Source organism: Ciconia boyciana, chromosome 6 (genome assembly GCF_034638445.1).
Source record: "Ciconia boyciana chromosome 6, ASM3463844v1, whole genome shotgun sequence".
NCBI classification, from domain to species: domain Eukaryota; kingdom Metazoa; phylum Chordata; class Aves; order Ciconiiformes; family Ciconiidae; genus Ciconia; species Ciconia boyciana.
In genome coordinates, this window is record NC_132939.1 from 52,406,771 (window position 1) to 52,427,993 (window position 21,223).

The 21,223-nt window shown below is 44.2% G+C and overlaps 1 protein-coding gene across 5 annotated transcripts in view; it reads right to left on the minus strand.

The window, feature by feature from the left end:
• Positions 1-21,223, minus strand: part of FOXN3 (forkhead box N3) — a 214,338-nt gene that overhangs the window by 112,513 nt on the left and 80,602 nt on the right. The gene's annotated exons all lie outside the window — the stretch shown is intronic.

Consider the following 21,223-nt stretch of genomic DNA (forward strand, 5'->3'; position numbering starts at 1 on the left):
GAATACTTTTTCTTTAAAAAACTTCCTTATTAACTTTTCTATTAAGAAATTCTTATGCCTTTTTCTGTCACTTAATACATATGTAGACTGTATCGGGATATTGTGTACTAAATCCCAACTTATTAATTCATTTTCTCTTTCTCCTATCTCAAATATACAAATCTGATCCCCCCCCAACAATTAAAACCAGTGCATTGCCATCAAAAGGTACATGATACACTCAGCGTCCAATTGTTTTTTTCTCCCATTGGACTGCATATGAAAGTTTTAAAATCCTACTCTACACAACCTATTAGGATCCAAACAAAAATGTTTGGTCATCTTTTAGTAGAACTGAAAAAAGTTTGAAATTTAAAAATAAAATAATTAAAATGCTGCTTGTCAGTTCTTTCAGTTGTTACAGTCGGGGATAACAGCATTATCCACTATTAAAACTCCTCATTATAAAGATTTTGCTTCTGTATACCTCACAACTAACTGCCTGGCCTTACATATCACCTATCATCTGCCGAAAACTCAATAAAAAATAATTGTACATTGAGCTCTTTCCAAGACCAATGGCTGGGAAAAAATACATACCTCGTCTATATAAAAATTCCAGCAAATGTTTATTTGAGGAATTTTGTTTCCTGGTTATTTTAGCACAGACTTGAAATGCATTAGGAACGTAACTTTTTTCCAGGGTTGTTCTTTTCATTGCCATACAAACAGTCTGCCCAAAATAAAGCTTTGGGAAGAGAGCAGATACAGGAGCCACAAAACATGAAGGGTCAGAGGGACGCTGGCAATTTAAAATCGTACCTTCTGAAGCTCCGGTTACATGTTCGCTTTGAATCCGCACAGGACTGCGCTGAAACCAGGGGGGAGCAGCTCCAGGCACCCACATCTCTCGCAGCAGCATCACCACCAAGAGGGTCCCTAAGGGAACAGACCTCTAAGGGAAGACCCCCAAAAGGGGTGTAGTAGATGGAGGGGTCTGAGCTGCCGCTGCTGCTTCCCTGGTCCTTGCTGCACTGTTCTCCCTGCCCTCTTGCTTCTGTCCAGCCCTTCTTCCACAAGCCCATTTCGGCATTCTTGTCGAAGAAAACTATTTTGCTGGCACCATTTTTTGTCATTTAAACTCATTAAGCTGGCTCACATGAAGGGTCTGATGAGCACCCAGCGCTGCTGCAAAGCAGCATGGATGTGGGGAGCCAGGGAGAGGAACAGGAGCTCTCCCCTTCTGCAGCAGGAGCCGTGGTGACACCCCGATGCATCTCTTGGAACAGCACACTGAGAAAGGAAAACCAGGACTCTGGCTGGACACAAAGCAGCTTGGAAGAGGAACGGGAAAAATGGTGTGACAGAGAGCAGGCATACATGGGAGAGCTGGCAGCGAGGCTGGCAGACATGGCCCTGAGGGTAAGACCAGGAGAGCTGCACAGCCAAGACCAGAGACACTGAGATGCTGGGCACGGATGCATGGGGGCTGGGGAAGCCAGGTAGGCTGGGAGGAGAGGAACCGAAACAAGAGACCCACGAGTGCGTGAGTGACCGCACAGCTCTGTACAGGCACCCAGGCTATGCCAGCAAGCTGAGAATTATTAAACTCAACTGTTTGAGTTAAGGACCTTGCTACTTTAAACAAGCGAACAAAACTGAAACCAAGCCAACAACTCCCCACTGAGTAGATCTATCCTTTTTCTTCTCCACTACCAGACCAGGAGGGGATGAGTGTCCACAGCTAGACTCTCCTGAACCCAAACTGTCAGCAATATGAATTAGGCATATGGCAGCCACCCAGGCTGAAGCAGTGTAAATATACACCGCCTTTGAGAACTATGCCATGTTGGTTACAGGGGTGCTTCAGGAACTGTAAAAACAAGCAGAAAAAGCAGAAATTTCCTATTACTTGAAAAAAGGGCATTTCCAACTAGCATCTGCAGTCCCAAGCTATCAAATCTTGAAATCACACCACTGTGACTTATCAGTCCCTGCCTAGCTCAGTGTAAATTGTTGCAGGCGTTAACACAGGACCTGCGAATAGCACTAATGACACTTTCTGCAGTGATGAGGAACCTTTTGGTGTCAGTATTCACCACTACTGACCTAAGGGTTTGCTCTCAGCATGGATGAAACCTACTATTGTTACAGCAAATGACCTCATTGCAAGTAATAGTGGAGAGATTACTGGGTATCAAAGGTTCTTACTCTGAAGAAATATTTATCCCGAGCTCCTTGCGCCCAGTTACCCTGCAACAGCAGCCTTGAAGCAAACCCTTCACACGGATTCACCAGCAAGTTTATCACCAGGAATGCTGTACAGCTTCTATAGGTGTCCAAGTATGCCATGTGAGCACAGAAGCGTTTCTCTAGGATCAAGCTTTAGTGAACCAGCTTTTGAAATGCAAATTTCAAAAAAATAATTGGATGATAGAAATATCCATGATGTCACCGCAGAATTTACAACAACCGCTTGAGTAACTACAGCCAGGACCAGAATCTGAAAAAATAATTGTTTTAGACCAGAATAGACTTCTGTGCATAAGGTATGAGAGAGAACAACAAACCCTCAAAGAGCACCCCATTAAGTAGAGCCACAGGCACAGGTACTGGTACTATGGCCTTGTCTACCTGCCCCAAGTAGATCAAAGAAACAGTGGGTAACTTCTCACGGCAATGGCGGCGTGAGATGTTACCCACAGGACTGCATGGACAGTTCAGGTTTTACGCAAATGAAGGCATTCATGGACTTTTAAACAATTTTTTACCTGGGCACTCCCCCTCATGAGTACAGAGAAGTCAGAAATGTCTTCTGCTGCATGACCTAGATAGCCAGCAAGTCTGAGCTGCCGCCAAAGACTACCAACCCAAGGCACGTCCCCAGAGTCCACGCTCCTGACCCCACAAGGGGCACTTCAACACCGCGTCTGGAACAATTCTCTACCATTATTTCAGTCACAGTGACCCACTGCCAGATGACACCATGGGCACAGCTGGTCCACTGCTCTTCCTCTAGCTCCTCCACTGCTCCTCCAGCACACCAGCACCTGTATGTCCATTAGTACAGGTAAGCTCACACAATACTATTGCCTGCAGCGGATCTGCTACACCACATTAGCTTCCCACTGCTCTCATCATAAAATGACTCCTCCAACAGGCTCGGGAGGTGTTGCATTATGTCACCCAACTCCGAGAGTCACGTTTAGCCTGTTAAATATCTCCTTGTTGAGTTTATATGCAAACCACCCTATAAAGCTATTAGGCTGCCATATGGAAATCCTGCAAGCAACTGAAGAAAACAGTATAGTTAACTGCCCTTAAACAATGCCTGACTCCTATATAAAGTAGTAGTATGTTGTTTCACGCTAGTGCCTAGCAACCCCAGACATTCCTCAAAGCCTCCCCAGGCTAGGTGAAGTCCGGGCGCTGAAGAAGAGAGGCTGTGACACTGCTAGGGAGGAACAAAGTGCAAGATCAAACAGACGCAGGGAGACTGGGCTGGGAAGGCAGGAGAGCCTGGAAGACAAGCCTGTCAGCATGACGGGCCCCCACATGGCATGCTTGAAGGAGATTAGGCAGCAAGTAGCGTTAATAATGCCGCTTCAGCCTATAGAATTCCTGTGTATACATGCAAAGTGTAATTATCCCTACTCCATTGAAAAGAAAAATGAGGAGACACAAAACAAAAGAATAAAAAAAGACGTTAAGTGCTCAAGGTCACCTATAAAGTCAATGGCAAAAGAAAAAAGTCCCAGACTCCAGACCAACAGCCCATTTAGTGGCATGTGCTAATTTCATGTCAGAGGGGCACTCATTTAAATACCCACTGGTCATCTGATACTCTTCATGTTATCTAGATTATAGAACTGGAAAAAAACATACGAATTGCCTTTTCTTACAAATGTATAGTTATATTGTATATGAAAACCTAGTGACAATTTTAAAACACAACCCTTCACCCCCACAGATATTAAAAAAATTATTCAACACTTATATCTGTGCTAGAGGTTTGCAGGTCATTTTTTTGCCTACTAGTGTATTAATAATGAAATAAGCCAGTGAGTGAATTTCCAGGGGAAGGGGTTAACAGCTAGTAGAGACGGGTGGGAGGGAGTAGGTTGCACTAAATCCATTAGCAGTGACAAATAAAAATAGAAATAAGGAAGACCTGACAAAAGCTAATGGATTTGCACCATTTTCCCCTATAACTCTCTATTTAATACAGGGGTTTTCTTTGCTTAGTATTTAATTTTGGTTCGCGCGATGAATTGATGGGGAAAAACAGGCACTTTGATAAATGGTTTGAGAGGCTGCCTGGATGTGGGGTTTCCAAGTGTCCCTGGGCTCTTTAGGGAAACAAAGCTGTGCTCCATCCTGAGCCCTCAGCCTGCAGCCTCAACAGATCCCCATCACCTGCAGCAGGCACAAGCTGAAGAAAAACCATCCTGCTGCAACAGAGACCTCAGTGTTACCACACATCTATCAACACACAAATTATTTCTGCCACTTACATACACATGCTCTACTCTGCTTGTGTCCCGTTTCTACACTAAGTTCAGAGATACTTATTTTTTAGTATCAGTTCTCTTTCCCTCTCCTCTTTCTCATGGCTGAATGAAACCCCAGAAAGCAAAACAAAACACCCTCCCATGCTGCAAACATCCTCCAAAATGAAGCAACTTCTTGACTGCATTTGAAGCCTTCACCTTGCTCACACAGTGCAAATCAGCACAAACTCGCCAGGGCAGGGCCTGGCTTCAGGAGCCTCAACAGCCCAAACGTCACAAGCCCAACCCTCACGGACTCCGAAAAACCTGGGACTTCACCGCAACTTGGTACCTTTGCAAGCAGCCTACACCAGTCCTCCTTCCTCCTGAACACCGGGTACTGTCACAAGACTCTGGAGAAACGCCTCCTAAATTAGTAAGATCAACGGCTCTGCAATGAAGGAGAATCAGGGCAGGACATGTTTAGCTCCAGGAGCAAAGTGGCCTCCTGCAGGGAGGTCACAACCCAGCGCTCCAGCAAGCGCACTCTCTCTTAGACACCAGGCACCCTGGTGGGACTAAAATGGCAGCACCTGCGGGAAGGGCTTTGCTCACCTGGTGGGACTGGGCATCTTGTTTTTATTGTAATACAAAAAAAGCAAGACATCCCACCTGAGAGCCACACCACTGAGACTTACACATGGCCAGACAGGGAGCAGCAAGCCCCCGCTGGGCCCGGCTGCAGAGGAAGAGCACCGCCACCTTCAGCACTAACCTCTTCCCGCATCTTCTGGAGAGCTGGCCATAGAACCCTTCCCAGGAGAGGGTTGTGTTTTGCCTCGATTGCATATAAGCCTTCCAGCGCAAGGAGGCTCTGACCTCAACACTGTAAGGGAATTACATACCCAGGCAGAGATGGGGAGCGGATTGCTAAGCCGCCTGCCTGCCTCCACCCACTATCACGTTGCAGGTTGCTAAAAAGCACCCTCTCCCGACCCTAGCTGTAACACTGGTCTCCTCCGGCAGCTGCCCTGCAGCCCACCTCTACACAAGAGCATAAAGGCTCTTCCCACTGCAGCTGGCGAGATGCCCCAGCCCACCAGCAGCAGGAGACAGCCAGGGCTACAGCGTTACCGCAAGCGCAAACAGGAGACACCATACCATGTGGGTTAAGCGCAGCATGTCCTCCCACCCTGGGCACAACAGGCAGCAAGCCCAGTCCCCTTGCCCGCCCCACAGGCGTACGGCACAGCCTGCACCCAGCCCAAGGGGACAGGCATCCTACCAGCAAAGGTTGGGCAGGGGGAAGCAGGTGAGATATTGTCCTCCGCAGAAGGATGTGGTGGCAGGGGGGGAAAGAAAGCTACATTGCCAGGTCTCATCCAAGTCATCCTCAAGGTGGAGTAAGTTAAAAGGAGCAATACGGGAACTTCTCATTGTGGGAGCAATTAATTCGGATGTGCTTACATTTCCTCCTGGTTTTATTTTAAGTCCACTGTAGAAGCACAGGCTTGTAAAAACAGCAAGAAGGCTTTGCTTAGCCTTCAAAGTTTTATTCACAGTCAGATTAATTAAAACTGTAAGAAGACTCCCCCTATTTTTTTTTCTCCACACAGCACCTCAAAAATAGATTTGACAATTATAATTTATTTTTTTGTTGCCTTGGGTTTTTTAGGTGACTGTATTTTTACAAGCATGGCTACATGGCTTGCAACTGGTAAAACACTAAAAGCAGCAGATACAAAAAGCTTGGTGTGAGGAACACCTCCAGCATGAGCCACTCAATCAGGTGTATTTTAGGATGGATAATTAATACTGCATTTCAGCTTCCCTGAGCACCTCCACCAGTAAAACAGATTTCAAAGTGTGCAGATAGTTTATTAAACATGGCAAAGTGATTACATTAACGAAATAAGACATAGACTCACTGGTGTGCATGGATTTAAAGCAAAAAAAAAGAGTATTTAAATCTAGATTTCTTCCAAGGAAGCTAGCAAGTCCCTGATCAAAACCTACAGCTTGGCAAGAATAGGATTCACAAGTTTATTCATGTTATTTCCCAGGCAGACTAGTTCTGCATTAGCAAAGCATTAATTGAAGTCTAAATACTTAAGGATCCTGACTCAATATAGATTATTCCTCTGTTTAAAGTCCACTTCATTTTTCCAGATGCTATTCCAAATCCCACATTGATTTTGCTATTTCATACAGAAAGCAAAGGAAAAGCGGGTTTCCTCAAATTCACAGAAGAGAATCGAAAGGCACATGACGGAGACAGCAGCAGCCAGCCTGCAAACTGACTGAAACAAACCCAACAGAAGTAGAAATGTCACTCTTCAGGGCGCTCTTTCGGCTAAGCTGGTAGCAAACAGGATGTGAGCATCAGTCGCTGTGTTCAGAGAAGAGGTTATTCAGAATAGCAAGTCCAGGCACAGCCCGGGTCTTTTACCCGGTAAGGAAAGAGTGGGAGGAAGGCGGGGGGGAAGCTTTCAACCCACGCACCGCAGCCCTGCCTACTTGGGTTTTCCCTGGTCTCTTTTTAACTGAACTATCTCACAAGCAGTTGTTGTCAAGCGTGATGTTCACAGGCAGCCCCCACGAAACAGGGCCCCACGGGAAGCCTGTGCGTGCCGGGAGGAGGAGGAGGAGGAGGAATGACAGGCTCCTCGGGAAAATGAGGCCATGGACAACCTCAGCAGCACCAATGGCCCTGAGAAGGGGGACTGGGGCACTTGTCGAAAGACACGCCATCCACAGAAAGGAAGGATTACTGCTTGGTTTGAACGTGAGAACAAGAAGAAAAACAGAGTTTGGAGCAGGGGAGGGGAAAAAGAGAAGACACTGTTTGATGGAGTCTAGAAACCTCTGGAAATTAGAAAAGCTGTATCAACTTCTACATTGGGCTAACTCACCATCTTCACCCTCCCACTCCTCGGTGTTTACTAGCAAGCTATTACTCATTCTGATCATTGTATACAAAAAGGCTGCTGATCAATATTGCACAAGGGTGATTAGTGGTCAGTGATTAAACATCAGTGTATGAATTTATCTGACTTAACATGTCTGAAGTGGAAGGAAACAGGAAGAAACAATTTCTGAGCAGGCTCCAGTAATGAAAATTGACAACTTGCCCAACATCAGACGTTGATGTTGTGAAGAGTTCAGAAGTAACAAGGAGAAGATGTATGGTATTCTCAGAAGGATGGAAAATTGTTTTCCTCCAAATTATTCATGATCAAATATGCCTTTGAACAGATCTACCATCTAAAGGAAAAGAAAATCTCATTTAAGGATGCCAAAGCAAGGCTATTTTGATGACACAGGTGTCATGCAAACAGACCTGCTGTGACCTGAGTCACTGCTCCAGGTCTCCTGTGATCTTTTTCTCTATCAGTTTCACACAGGAAGCCTTCATATTTGACACACCAAAAATAGCAGATGGTTTACATATGAAAAACTTGCTTCAAAAAAAGTTGCAACTTTTTTTCTTTTCCAAAATGCAAATGCACTTTCAGCACAGTGCAATGATGATTTAAAGCAATCGTCCCTGCCATGCATCCCTCAGACAGGCGTTTATGAACAGTTCCATTTCTAGATGATGCAAGTAAGAAAAAGAAAAAAAAAAAAAAAGAGAACCACGAGGGGAAAAAACACAAAAATAGCAATTGGAAACTAATACCTGAATGTGAAAAGCAACCAAAACCAACATACAAACTCCCTTACAGAGAAAAACATGTAGAAAATGAGGTCCAATGCGGAAGGCCCTATCCAAAGACTGAGCAAAAAGGAAGGGACACCTTATCATTGACTCCATTCATCCTACCAATGATGAAAAAATTTGACAGCAGCGATCTTACCTTTCAGAGCTGCATAATGTACCAAATCCTGCTGAAAAACAGTAACCAGCCCTTGAGCATGTTGGTGGTGTGAAAATCCACCATCGCTTGCCCCACGAAAGGAAGCCAGATATACCAGCTCCAAAGCGCCAGCCCGTGGAAAAGGGCTAGCACCCTCCAAAGGGTCCTTCTTCTCTTCATAGTCGCACCCAGTGGCCACAAATGCTGACATCTGCACTGTACAGAAGAGGATTTCTTAATTGCTGTGTTTTCTTTGCAAAAGACTCTCCAGGGCAATATTAAACCCACCACCACCAAAAGAGTTTGAAAGAAACTTGGCAGATTACAGCTTTATCGTGACCTCCAGAATCTGGCTTTAACACTGCCGATTCATAGCATTTTTAGCATGTTGGGATTCTAGGTGTTTCTATTAGAAAGTCAGGAGATGGTGCAAAATCCTGGGGGGGGGGACGGATGACGGGCGGGAAGGGACAGGATGGACACAGGGACACATGACGAAACCAAAATGTTTGCAGCTGTCTTCACTTCTGTAAAAGAGCTTGTAAAAGATCTTAAAGGCTCTAAAATAAGGCGCGCATCCCCTCCCCCATTATTTTAAATGACAACATGATTTTTAAGCCCATTTCATAACTTCTAAGGCCCAACTCCCTATATAAATAGCCCCCCACACCATCCGTACCATATCTATCTGTATTATTACACACTCACCCCTAGAGGCTAACATTACTTGGTCTAACTTAAAAGCCACGCAACACAAACAAAGAATTTATTTGGGCAATTACAGAATTCCCTCCCTTTCCAAACAAAAGCATGTCTCTATACAGAGTGTGAGAATGCTGAGGCTACACGTGGCACGGATTGAAAAGCCATTTAAACCAGCTCTGGAACCATTTTATTGTTTAGCCTGATGCCAAACAACAGGAATCGACAGAGAGTCAAAACAGGAAAAAAAGAAGAGTTTACTGATGAAGCAAATTCTTTCCCTTTTTAATGCATGTCTAAATTAAAGATTCAGAGTGCAAATCCAACAACAAGTTTGTGAACCCTGTTTTATAAATTGCGAGGGAAATAAATCGAAGTTGATGTGGCACACAAGTGGATAATTCTACTATAATTAAGACATGGACTCTTGTCCCGTCAGCTCAAACCCAGGCAAATGCATTTTTGGCATACTAGACACTGGAGGGTGAGTGGGACTCAAGTGCTGGTGAAGGAGCAGATGGTAATTAGCAAAAGTGATTAGATTATAAGCATGTTTACTTTGAAACTAAAATAATGCAAGTATTTTAGCTGGGGACACACACACACATATTTTCCTATTTTTTTCCTACTCAGCAGAAAAACAGGATGAGGAAGCAAGATCTTTCCTACAATTTCAATACTACAAATTAAAATCAAAGCTTTCTAAATGAAAATTTTATATTTCTTCTCAAACAAGAATGACAGAAAAGCTTGTCTCTTAATGGAAAGGGTCATAACTACATTTCTGCTTTTCCAAATTCAAAATTACTCAGCTCTAAAAGCCAACAGCAAATGACACATCAAAGCAGACTTGCTAAGCCAAGGACAGGGAACTTTATTCCTCTGAACAAAAGCAGCGTTGCCCAAAAGGCACTGATGTCTTACAGGTGTTTTAGCAAAACCTGAAAGAACAAAAAATTAGTCACAGTGGAGGTGTTTTACTAAATTTTAAGCACTGGTTTGTTTTGGAAAAAACAAGAGAGACTGTTAAGGTTAGTTAGACTCTTGATTTAGAGTGATCTGTTTAGACTAATTGGTAAACAGTTGTGGCAACAGAACACGTCTGTCCTAGGGAAATTTTGCAGAGACGTACCACTATGACAGCATCTTGTTTTCCTAAGCAGAGATGCAAGCAGACAGAAAACCTTGTGTGACAACCCAAATCCATACTACTTTTTGCTCCCATGTTACCTTAAAAGTGTTTGGATGATCTAAAAAACCAATATGACTATGTAATGCTTTTTATATATAAAATATATTTGTATACACACACACACAGATAGAGAGGTACAAAAATAAATTAATTTAAGCAGAAAAGGAGGTACAGCCTGAACAATAAAATCCCATTTGTCTCAATAGCTGGGAGCTAGCACCATACTGAGTCTTCTGTGCAATTTGTCTCTATGACAGCTTCTTTCCTCCTGTGCCATGCAGCCAAAAGTCTAGAAAGTATTAGAACTTGATATAAAATTGTAAAAAACAAATCTACCCTCTTTTACAACAGCAAGGTTTGTATATTTAACCCTGAGCATTGAGGAGGAAAACATTCATCTTTAGAGAAGGGGGGTAAGAGAGAGAAAATCCAAATAAGTTAGTGCAACAGGTAATTATGTAACAATAAATGCATTGTGTTAATTGCCAAAACAGGAAAAAAATATTTTGGACAAGTTCATCTGACTGTTTCAAAACACACCATGCAACACTAAAAGCACCAGCATTTGTCTGATTCCCAGCCACCTCAGCCACATCCTGACTCACCAACTTCCCATCTCTCCCAACTAAAGACTGAAAACCTGCATCTCCCATGCACACCATGCGTTTCTTCTTACCTTAGCTATGCTGGCAAGCCAACAAACCACTTACACTATTCATCTACAACTCCTTAGTCCTAAAGTACTTCAGGAAGGGTGGAATTATGTAAGAATCGTATCATTATTTCCAGTTAAATTTATAAATAATCTCTGAAGGGGATTCCTGCAGAACTAAATACCTTTTGACCCAGGAGCTGTGTACCATTTTCTCTCAAAGTCTAAGTGTAATTGTAGCTCTATCTGAGCTAGCAGCATGCAGTTCTTAAAGACGTCAAACGTTCCTCTCCAAAAGCCTTCAAAGTGCTTCCAGGAGCAGTGAGGATCTCTGGAAGTGCAGTGCTTCTGTGTTTTTCTAGGGCTGGAGAAGGCTGCACGCAGACAGCCAGTGCAAGGCAGTGGTACTAAGGAGAATCTTGCAAATACAGCTTTTCCTGCATGGCAAAGAATTTATTCCTAAAGATGAACCATGCAAGAACTGATTTAGTTCTTCCCAACAATTTAAACAGATCTAATTGCAAAACCGCTACGTTTATTACGTTCTGTATCACTTAACCTTAACAGTGATGTTAACGTTAACCCCCCTTCCCCTAATCTAAAACCAGAGCATTTCATGAACGATTTCCCTGTTTTTACTGAACACACATAACCTAAGGAGACATGTGTTCCCACTCTCCACCCTAAAGGGTGAGGAAAAGAGATAAAAATACGTAAATGAAAGCTTGAGATAAGGTATCCGAGTACCTAACCCTAGTCTTGCATTAACCTCCGCAGGCCCTGCAAGTTGCACCATAGGCATTTTTTTTCAACTGTAAACTCAGAAAAACATTTACAATAGTTGCCTCATCTCAATGAGTACCCTCCCACAGTAGGCAGCCATGGGATCTCATAAATATAGCTCTGGAGCAGAGCCTATTTTTCTGCTCATAGCTTGAATGAGTGTGAATTCAGCATTCAACTAGATTCTCTTATGCAAAATCCCATCAATAAGTTTCTGCTCCATGTACTGCCACAGACACATTTCCATGCCATTCCCCATACAGAAGCCCGTTCATTCCTCTGCTTACCAACAGTCATCTTTCAGCAAGTTACACCAGCGTTTCAAAATCCTGATAGTACTCAGCTAGTGGTAAACTGCTACTGCTCACTGCTACAACGAAATATAGCAATTCAGCGTGCCATAGATAGTGTTTTGGTATCTTAAGTCACTGGCTGAGGGCAGCAATTTGGTTTCTTTTCTACTGTAGCAAGGAAAAACCCACTCACCTTTAAGATCCTTGGAATGAGTCCTCGCACAAATTCCTGCATCAGTTCCCAGGACAAAGTTTCCTTAACAGCCAGAACGGAATTTGAAGAACATAACTAACAAATTAAAATGTACTGTCTCCAAAATTACTATTATGGATAACTGAGTAAAATCCAGAGACATCATTTATGGCCACAACTGCTACTTTCCACATCTCTCAGTCCCAATTCTGCTGTTATTTACTCAAATCAAAAGCATCTCCTCTGAAGTCAGGAGTCCAAATTGGTGGGAGAACAGAAGAAAACAAGTAACCTTCCAGCCTAAGAAGGGCCAATAGTGACCTACCAAAAATTCAGGAGGAAAAAGAAATTATGCCAAAGTAGGAAGGTCACTCCCCTTCTTCCTCCCTACTGTGGCTTATCTTACGTGACCTCTACCACTGATGAGTCTGACACCACTTACAGCTCTAAGAAATTTAGGACTTTGAGTTGCCAGTAAGTATATAAAACTTGTCAGCATCCAGACTGTTATAAATGTGCTTACTCTCCAGAAAAGATACCCACAGTTTTATTGCCATTGCAATAATCTGCACTAAATGACCGGACACGGCAGTGATGATGAGCACAGCGTGGGTGCAGTATCTCAACTACCAGGCATCGCAGCAGCTCCAGGCACTTGATCAGTAAGATCTGAAGGCAGGCTAAGAGGAATCATGGACATGATAGTATGGCAGAGCCAAGGCACTCTGCACTCCCTTGTGTAATTAAAGGTGAGAATCGCTGTGAACTTCAGTCCTGGACACTAATTCTGCTCAAAGGGAAAACATCTCAGGAAGGTCTCACTACAAGCAGCACAGCTGAGGAAGGTGTTCCTTGCCCTCATCTACGAGGCCAGTTAGTCCCAGGCCAGCCAGGCTCTGCTGACCAGTGAGTGTCCCAGCAGCCATCCACAGGGCCACTGTCCCACAGCAACAACATTTCTGCTCCTTCAGAAGAGTCACCTTGTCTCCACAATTAAAGAAAACATACGGCACTACCACTGTGCCTGAATTCTTCCAAACCAGAGAAAACACACACAGGAATTAAGTCAGAAAAACTAAGATACAAGACTGATATAAGCATTCAAGCAGACGTACGGGATCCATTTTACCTTTAAAGACATCAGAGCGCAAGCGTCAAGGACAGGGACTCATAAGCACACCTGAATGGACTGCCTGCGATTCTCTGCTGCTTGTCAATTAACCACTGCCAGACAATCAATTTTGGCACCTCCTCTCTCCCCCAGCCCACCTGTAACAATTTCCTGGCTCTGGAGCTGAGCGGGTACCCTGCTTGTGGCCAGCTCCGAGACACCGGGGCAGGGGGGGAATGGTTGGGAGAGGAACTGAAACTAACTGGGAGTTAGATCGAATGACAGACGTTAGGAAGCAAAATTAAACAGTTTTTTCCTTGAGACCAAAACTTAAATACCGAATCATGACAAGCCAGTTGCCACTACTGAAGAAAGCGAAATCTCGTTGTTCTTAACTACTTAATAACAAACTGACTTAAACCAGAAGTACCAGAAAACCAGCAAGATTCATATGCGTCTCATTAAAGCAAACTTTCTTCAATATCTTCCTTTACCTAGAAGACAAGAGACTTGACTTATACTGGTTCAAAATACCAGGTTATGAATCAAAAGATAAAAGCAAATACTTAGAGAGAGAAATCTTATTAGCTTAAAAAATACGTATAGCTTAAAAATACGTATTAGCTTAAAAAAATACGTAGTCTTTCCCTAGATGCTTACTGAGCAAAACTTAACCAGAGGCAGCCATGTGGGGTTTTTTTAAGCAAATCTGTGTTCACAAGATTAACTGCATCATAACATATTGCTTTGTTATAGCTACATACCATGCTTGCACCATGACCTCATCTAGCAATGGTCTGCCTGGCCTTGAAACGACAGAAGTCAACTACTTTTATACGGTAAGCCACCACTGACCAATATACAAATACCAACAAACTAAATTAAAAATTGAGTCACGCTGGGTCCCTTTTTCATAGGATTCCAGCTTGTGTTACCCTGGACCAATCATTTAACCAGATTTATGATGAAGATACAGCAATTAGCTGAAAATAACGCAGAAGGAGCAGGTATGAGCAGCCTGGAGACTGCCTCTCAGACCCCACTGGGCCAGTCGTTCCAATGACTTTACCAGGAATGCGGAGCTGCCACAGGAATGAGCCAGGGTTTCAGCTGCCTGGGTCAGCGAGTGGGATGCAGCACCTGCCTGAAACCAGAGCAAGGAAAGGAAGCTTCTGCAGCAATTCAAAGGCTACTTCAGGCTGCCTGAAGAGTATTTTCAACTACTCAATTACGATCAAGTCTTTTAAATGCTTTTTCATGAGGTCTTCACCCAGGAAGAGAAGCCACGCAGCACAATTTACTGTGCTCTTTCAGCTAGCGTTAAATACTTAACTTCCTTTTTAGGAAAGTAAGGAGGAAGTCTAAGGGACACATATTTTGTAATTAAAATGGATTCTTTGATGTTTTGTTAAAGAACTGAAGTGCAAGGCAGAAGAGTGCACGGTTGGCCAGACCAGCAAGCCCAGTTCATCTCTGATGTTCAGGCACAACCGGAGGTAGCACAGCCGCCATCGTGGGCCTGGTGCTCAGGGGCACATCTTCCCCACCGCCATGGGAGTTTCATGGTGATCCCCTGTGGGCCAGTGTTCGTTAATGGACAGGTAAAGTACTCCTGTGTACGTACGTACTCCAGCCCCATCGTCAGTGAGGCCTCCTGTGCTCAAATCAGCTCGCGGCCCCAGGATCCGTGCTTCATTTGCTGGCAGTGACAACGGCGGTTCGTTAGCTCTCCGAGAATTAGGAAGAAACCTCGGTGGTGATGGGGACATAGAGCCAGCTGCACAGAAAAGCCTGACAATTGATTTTATGGACATCCTTCCCTCTTCCATAATAGCTTTTCAGAGGATCCACAGCACAGCTCCACTCAAGAGCCAGCTCTACTGCTAATATTAAAACCTTTGGACAACAGAAAGAAATAAACCTTGCGAAGCTGAGAAAACATATATGCATGTATGCACACACACCCTCGCACAGTTTTCTTAGGACCATTTCATCCATGTCATACGGGCCCAATCCAGCACCAAGCATGTATCTGACTGAACATACAAGCAGGCCCAGTGACTTAAGCACAGCCTGTGCCCTTGAAGGTAAGAGCATCCCCCACCCCTTCCCTTCCCCGTCTTCTCCTACTGCTGCTGGGTCAGCTCTGAGCTGGCCAAAAGCTGCGGGCACAGTTACGTGCCAGATGAAACAGAGCTGAGCCCACGGCCTGATACTGGTGCTCCTCTGACCACAGTGACCATGAGCTAAGCAGGGAGCTGAAAATGAATCCAACTAAATTCGCCCACTGAAAAATAACCCAAACAAAAATAGTTTTCAGCCCGCTCATTGCGTGGTGACACGTGCCAGTATGAGCTCGAGAGGGGCTGGCAATACAGCCCTGGATCGGTTCAATCTGCCAGCAAAGGCAACGGGCAGCCAGGTTGGGCAGGGACCATGCCTGATGGTGGCAGCCCAGACTTCGATCACTTTCAATCAGCTGTAAAACACCACAAAAGAGCCACCAACACAAGCCACTTGAACAACAAATAGCACAGTCCTCCTCCTAGGGGAAAACCAAAAGAAACGTCTCCAGCATAAGAAAGCCTCCCATTGTATTTAAACTTCTTTCCTCCTTTCACTCTAGCCTTTACCTCGTGGTAGGGACCACATCCACTACCCCACCAAGCAGTCGTGCACCAACTCTCCCTGCATCAGACCTTTTTTCTGTCAGGAATGGCTTGCCTCCTCAGCAATCCCAACCGGAGGTATTCCCTAGCCTCCCCACCATCGCTACTCCCTCCGTCGTGTTGGCACAACTGTTTGTTGTACTGCACTGTGACCTGAATTGGCGAATTAAGCTGAAAAGCAACTCAAGAATGAAAAAAAAGACGGAAAGGTAAAAATCCAGCCGGATCAGATCTCTGACCAGATCCGTGGTTTGTCGCAGAAACACAGAAGTTCACGTGCCAGAAAGGCATTGGAGCAAGCAGGCAGGAGCAAGGGAGGTGAGACCATGGCTGAAAAACAGACTCAACAACCCCACCACAGCCCAAGCCCAACGGGTGAAGACCGGCTCGCTCCTGCTTTCCTGTCTGGGCTTTTTCAGTGCTGCTTAACACGCTTCATATTGTCTTTGCTGAGGGTTAGGAGCACAGACACGGCCAGTTACTCCAGTTTATTTAACTTAAGTAGCCAATCCCCTCTGGTAGGTCAATAGCCTGTCAATGTGCAACTAACACCCCAGTTATTCAGCAGGATGCCTGCCCACGGGCTATCTTAACCAAGAGCAAGATAACGTAAATACATTAGACATAAAGTTCAGAGGACTTTCCGGATATTGCCAACTCTCCATCATTACTTGAAAAAGAACTGATTATGCTTTGTACAGCTCTAAACCAGTTAATACAGGCAGACTCCACTGCAAAGAGTAAGCTCTGAGGTAAAGTCAACCAGCTGGAAGCCAGTGAAATGGAAGTGTGTTATTTCCACGCGCAGCTTCAGGAAATCTATTATTTAAATATTCTGTATAATTTCTTGGGCTTGCACTTCAAAGACAAAACTGAAAGGGTTCAAGAAAAGCTCTCCATGAATCGTCTGGTATCTGGAAACCCCATATCACAATATGTTTCTAGAGACTTTTATGGTCTGTAATGAGATGACCCTCATTTCTCTAAATACCAATTTGAGGAGAAAATCTGTGATACTACAGAGCTTTTTAGTATGACAGACTGGGGTATAAGAAAATGGATTTCAAGTTAAACTAGAGGAATTAGAGCTTAAAACAAAAACATCTCCTTTTAACAATTTGGGAAATTAACAGTTGGACCAGCTTATTAAGACATTATTTTATTAATGGAGTCAACATCATCTGAAGTCATTAACATGAATCTGAGGGGTTGTTTTGTTGTTTGTTTGGGCATTTTTTTGGTTTTTGTTTTGTGTTGGGTTTTGTTTGTTTGTTTTACACTTTAGCTCCACCAGATATTATAAACACAGTGAAATTCTGACGCTTGTGTTATTTGGGTCAGTCTAGGTGATAACAATATTAAAAACAGAGGAGATCATTTCTATCCCCAGCGTGCCACCGAGCTTTCACAGGAGATCTTCTCGAACAATAACTAAGAGGGAGGACAGGGTCCCTGGTCCCTCGCCTTTGTGTATATGCAGATTGGATTAGGAGATTCTAGCGAAGAACAAGCAGAATCCTTTTCCTCTCACTCCAGCTAGTGCTTATCCTTCTGCAGGGTTTTACCTGTCAAAAGCCCAGACGTTATCACATCAGAGGAAAGACGTTGGCAGGAGGGACTCCTGAAAAGCCTCCTGTGCCCAAGGGATCCCCCACGGCTCTCGTCAGGTGCCCTGGCAGAACGCTTACGAGAGGCAGTGCATTAGACAAGGACAAGTTGGACGTTTGCTCTCACAGAGCCCAAGGACCACTCAGGAGTCCTCAGATCTCAGAGCCCGCTCCAGACGGAGGAGGAGCCTGGCTGGATCTCCATGACCCAGTTATGGACCACGTACTTCTAAGAATAACTTTCACATCAAGCGAGGAGAATTTTCTTCTCCCGGCCCCATAAACATATCCCTTACCCTCATTACATTTTTATTAAGACGTCCCTCAGCACCAGTGCCAAACAAACCTTTAAGAGACTTGAATTTCTTCAGCACGCACACAGCCAGGAGCATGTGTGCGTTTCCCTATCTCAGACAACGCAAAGCAGACACAAAGAGGAACCCTCTTGATAGGATGGATGCCCGAAGCAGCACAGACCAGGGAAAAGATGGCAGAATACCGGAAAGGAGCACAGGACGAAAGCCCCGGCTTCTACAACTGTGGGCCGTTCACTGAGACAAAAAATTGCAGAGAAGCCAATGAGGTCAAACATCCTTTCCCCTCACCCACTCATTTGATAATAATGACCGAGAAAGTTTGCGTTCATAAAAGGCACAGACGTATCGCACGCCCTGAAAATACAATCCTACCAGCCTTTGTTCAAAGCAGGAATCCCTACACGAATAAAACAAATCTTAAAGGGGGAAAAAAAATAGGGCTTGTAACAAAATATTTCAAGAGACCCTTAGCTAGAGCAGCACTAGTGGGCGCAGCTATAATTACAGCAAACCTACATAATGCGTCTGAACTAGCTTAGCCCTTTCCCTGCAAGCAGAGAAGCTGTCACATCAGTAACTCCGTTGCTAGGGCAACTGCTTACTTTCCATATCAACTGCAAACTCGTTGCTATGGAGACACATATACAAGAAAAATTCCTCTCTATAGCCAAGGACCAGATGGTAGGGAAGTCAGGGAAGTCATGGGCTAGCGGGCTGTACTAAATGGGACACACACTGGAGGACATTTAGATCTGTACGTTCACAATAGGATTAATCTGAATGACTGAATTCACAGGTCTGGCAGTATAAACAAAGCCAGGGAACTCCTCATCTGCTCCCCATCATGTGATACTCCATACTCTGGCCAACTATTCTTAAACTGCTGAGCTCAATACAAAGAGGTTTGTACAATCAAGGGCTCAGCATTTTCCCTTCTTCAGCCTGGCTCTCTCTCTCGATCCAGGAGATCAGCCTCATCGCAAAGTTACATGAATAGTCACTCTGTCGGCTTGCCAGGTAAGCCTGATGGCACTGCAGCTGAAGTGCAATAGCAGCAGTGCATAAACAAATCCAAGGAGAAAAATGTCTTTTCCCGGCATTCCACACCAGACCCAAAAACACCAGGACAGGGCAAGTCGAAAACTCAAGTGATGCAGCCCATAAGTCTTTTTTTTTTTTTTCCTCTGTTACAAGGATCTCGCATCAGGAAATGCAAGCATTCATATGCAGGCAGAAAAAGCTGCATACTATTAAATACATATTTAGCCCCATGAATATAAATTAGTGGAACCCAAGATTGAGGAAACTACTACACAGAGGGAATTCAAAAAAGAATTAAGTGTTCAGCAGAACTTTTTTTAGAAAAACGATTACTGAAAGGCTACACAAACACTGGAAAGCACAACTATGAGAGGAAAAGCTTCTAGCTTTTCACAATGTGTCAACGCACATCAACTGGCAAATGCCTGCAATTCCCAGCACTGATTAACTCCTTCCCCCCGTACTGTACATGTTTCAGAGCCTATCTTGTTAGCATTTTATAACATGCCATTTGCTAAACGCTTTTTTTTCCACATAAAACCAGTAAGACAGGCAGACTCCAGACCTGCAGTTTGCAGAATCTGGCTGCAAAGAAGAAGCAGCATCATAAAATGATTCCTTATAGAGGAGGGTCCCCCCCTTCCCCTGCCCCAAGCCCCAGCCCAAAACTGGAGAACCCTTTAGATGGACATCGTCCTTCCGAACAGCAGAGAGGCTGGCTGCAAGGTACTCACATCAACCCTGAGTGTGCGTGTGCACACACACGAGGGTATTTTCAAAGCCAGCAGTTGAAGTTTACTGCTTTCCAAGTCCACAATTAGCTGTCAAGCACCTGATTCAGCAACTCTGACCACGTGCCAATTCTGTGCTCAGGACTCTCTCTGCCCCGTCCCTTGGCCAGGACACAAGAAAAACCCAGCAGGGGACTTAAATGACCTGCCTTGGTGCATTTTACATTTGAGATTCTCATCTCATTCACCTTAATGCTGGCTACCTGCAGTTATTAGCATCTCCAGGAGGTGGAAGAAATTCTCTCTCGTAACCTGGGATTTTCCAGGAATGAATAAAACCCCACCTTGTTATTCATATAGGCAAGGCCTCCCACCACACCTTGTTGTCTAGCTACGTAACCATGGCTCTAATCAAGAGTTTGAGACGTAGGTGACCAGCCATGCATTGTGCTCCGCCACTTCCCCGTGGAGAAGCAACACGTCGTGGTATTGTTCATACCAGCTCAGCGGCCTGCCGGATATCTGACAGATAGACATGAAGACAAGTTCCTCATAGGAAGGAAGCTGTAATCTAAATAGTCAACTTGTAAACAGAGGAAGAGGGATAGAACAAAACACAAATAGCAATGTTAAACACATGCCTCGCCAGCTACAATATTTTGGGGTTTTTTAAATGTATTGTGTGAAGGTTCCTTATGGTCTGGGACAGGATCATAAAAGTCTGGTGTGGCACTTGTTATTATAGTCTCACTTCCAAACAAGAATTTAAGACTCTGGTTTACACAAAACAAGATCCAGTTCAGGAAGAGGTTTTTTAATCTCATACACAATCGTTCACAGCAACTAATTTATAAAAATACCAACATACAGTGTGTGATCACCAATATGTGGACAGTGGATTCTAGTGACATTTTAAAATGTCATTTTAAAAGAAATTAAAAAGAAAAAAAAAAATAAAGAGAATCAAACGTTTAAAAAAGGAAAGCTCCAGAGGAAAGAAAGTTAGGTAATCTAAAATGAAAAGGTGCTAGTTTAGGGTAATGTATGACTCTTCCTCTAGAGTTACTTGAGCTCCTATTCCACAGCATTTAAAGTTAAATCACACGCAAAATAGGGAGAACAGCACCACCAACAGAAGTCTAGTTTCAGGGTAACCAGTTACAAGACAATCACAGCATTTACTTCACTCAAATACAAAAGTTGAGTGCATCTATTGTTTCTGCCAGGAGAAAGTGTCCACTTTCTGATCTTCAGCCCATTTTAGAGACAGACGGTCAGTGATGTGATTTTACCCGCTATTTATTTCACCAACCTGTGAGAAGGCCTGTGAAATTATTCTGCAAGCTGATATTTTTATCAGTATACTCGTACTTTGCCAAAGATTCATCCAGACCACTGCTTCTGGAGATGGTCCCCTTCAGAAACTGCTATCTGCTCCCAGGCAGACTGACACAGTAGAAGGCTATGCAAAGGACTGCCTCCACCACTCAGCTCGCTTCCCCATTCCCTCGCACACAGCCTCTTCCTGCAGACGCCGCTGAGGATTCAGCAATGAAACCAGACGACAACAACAGAGATCCGAAAGCAAAAATGTGCTCCCCTGGCT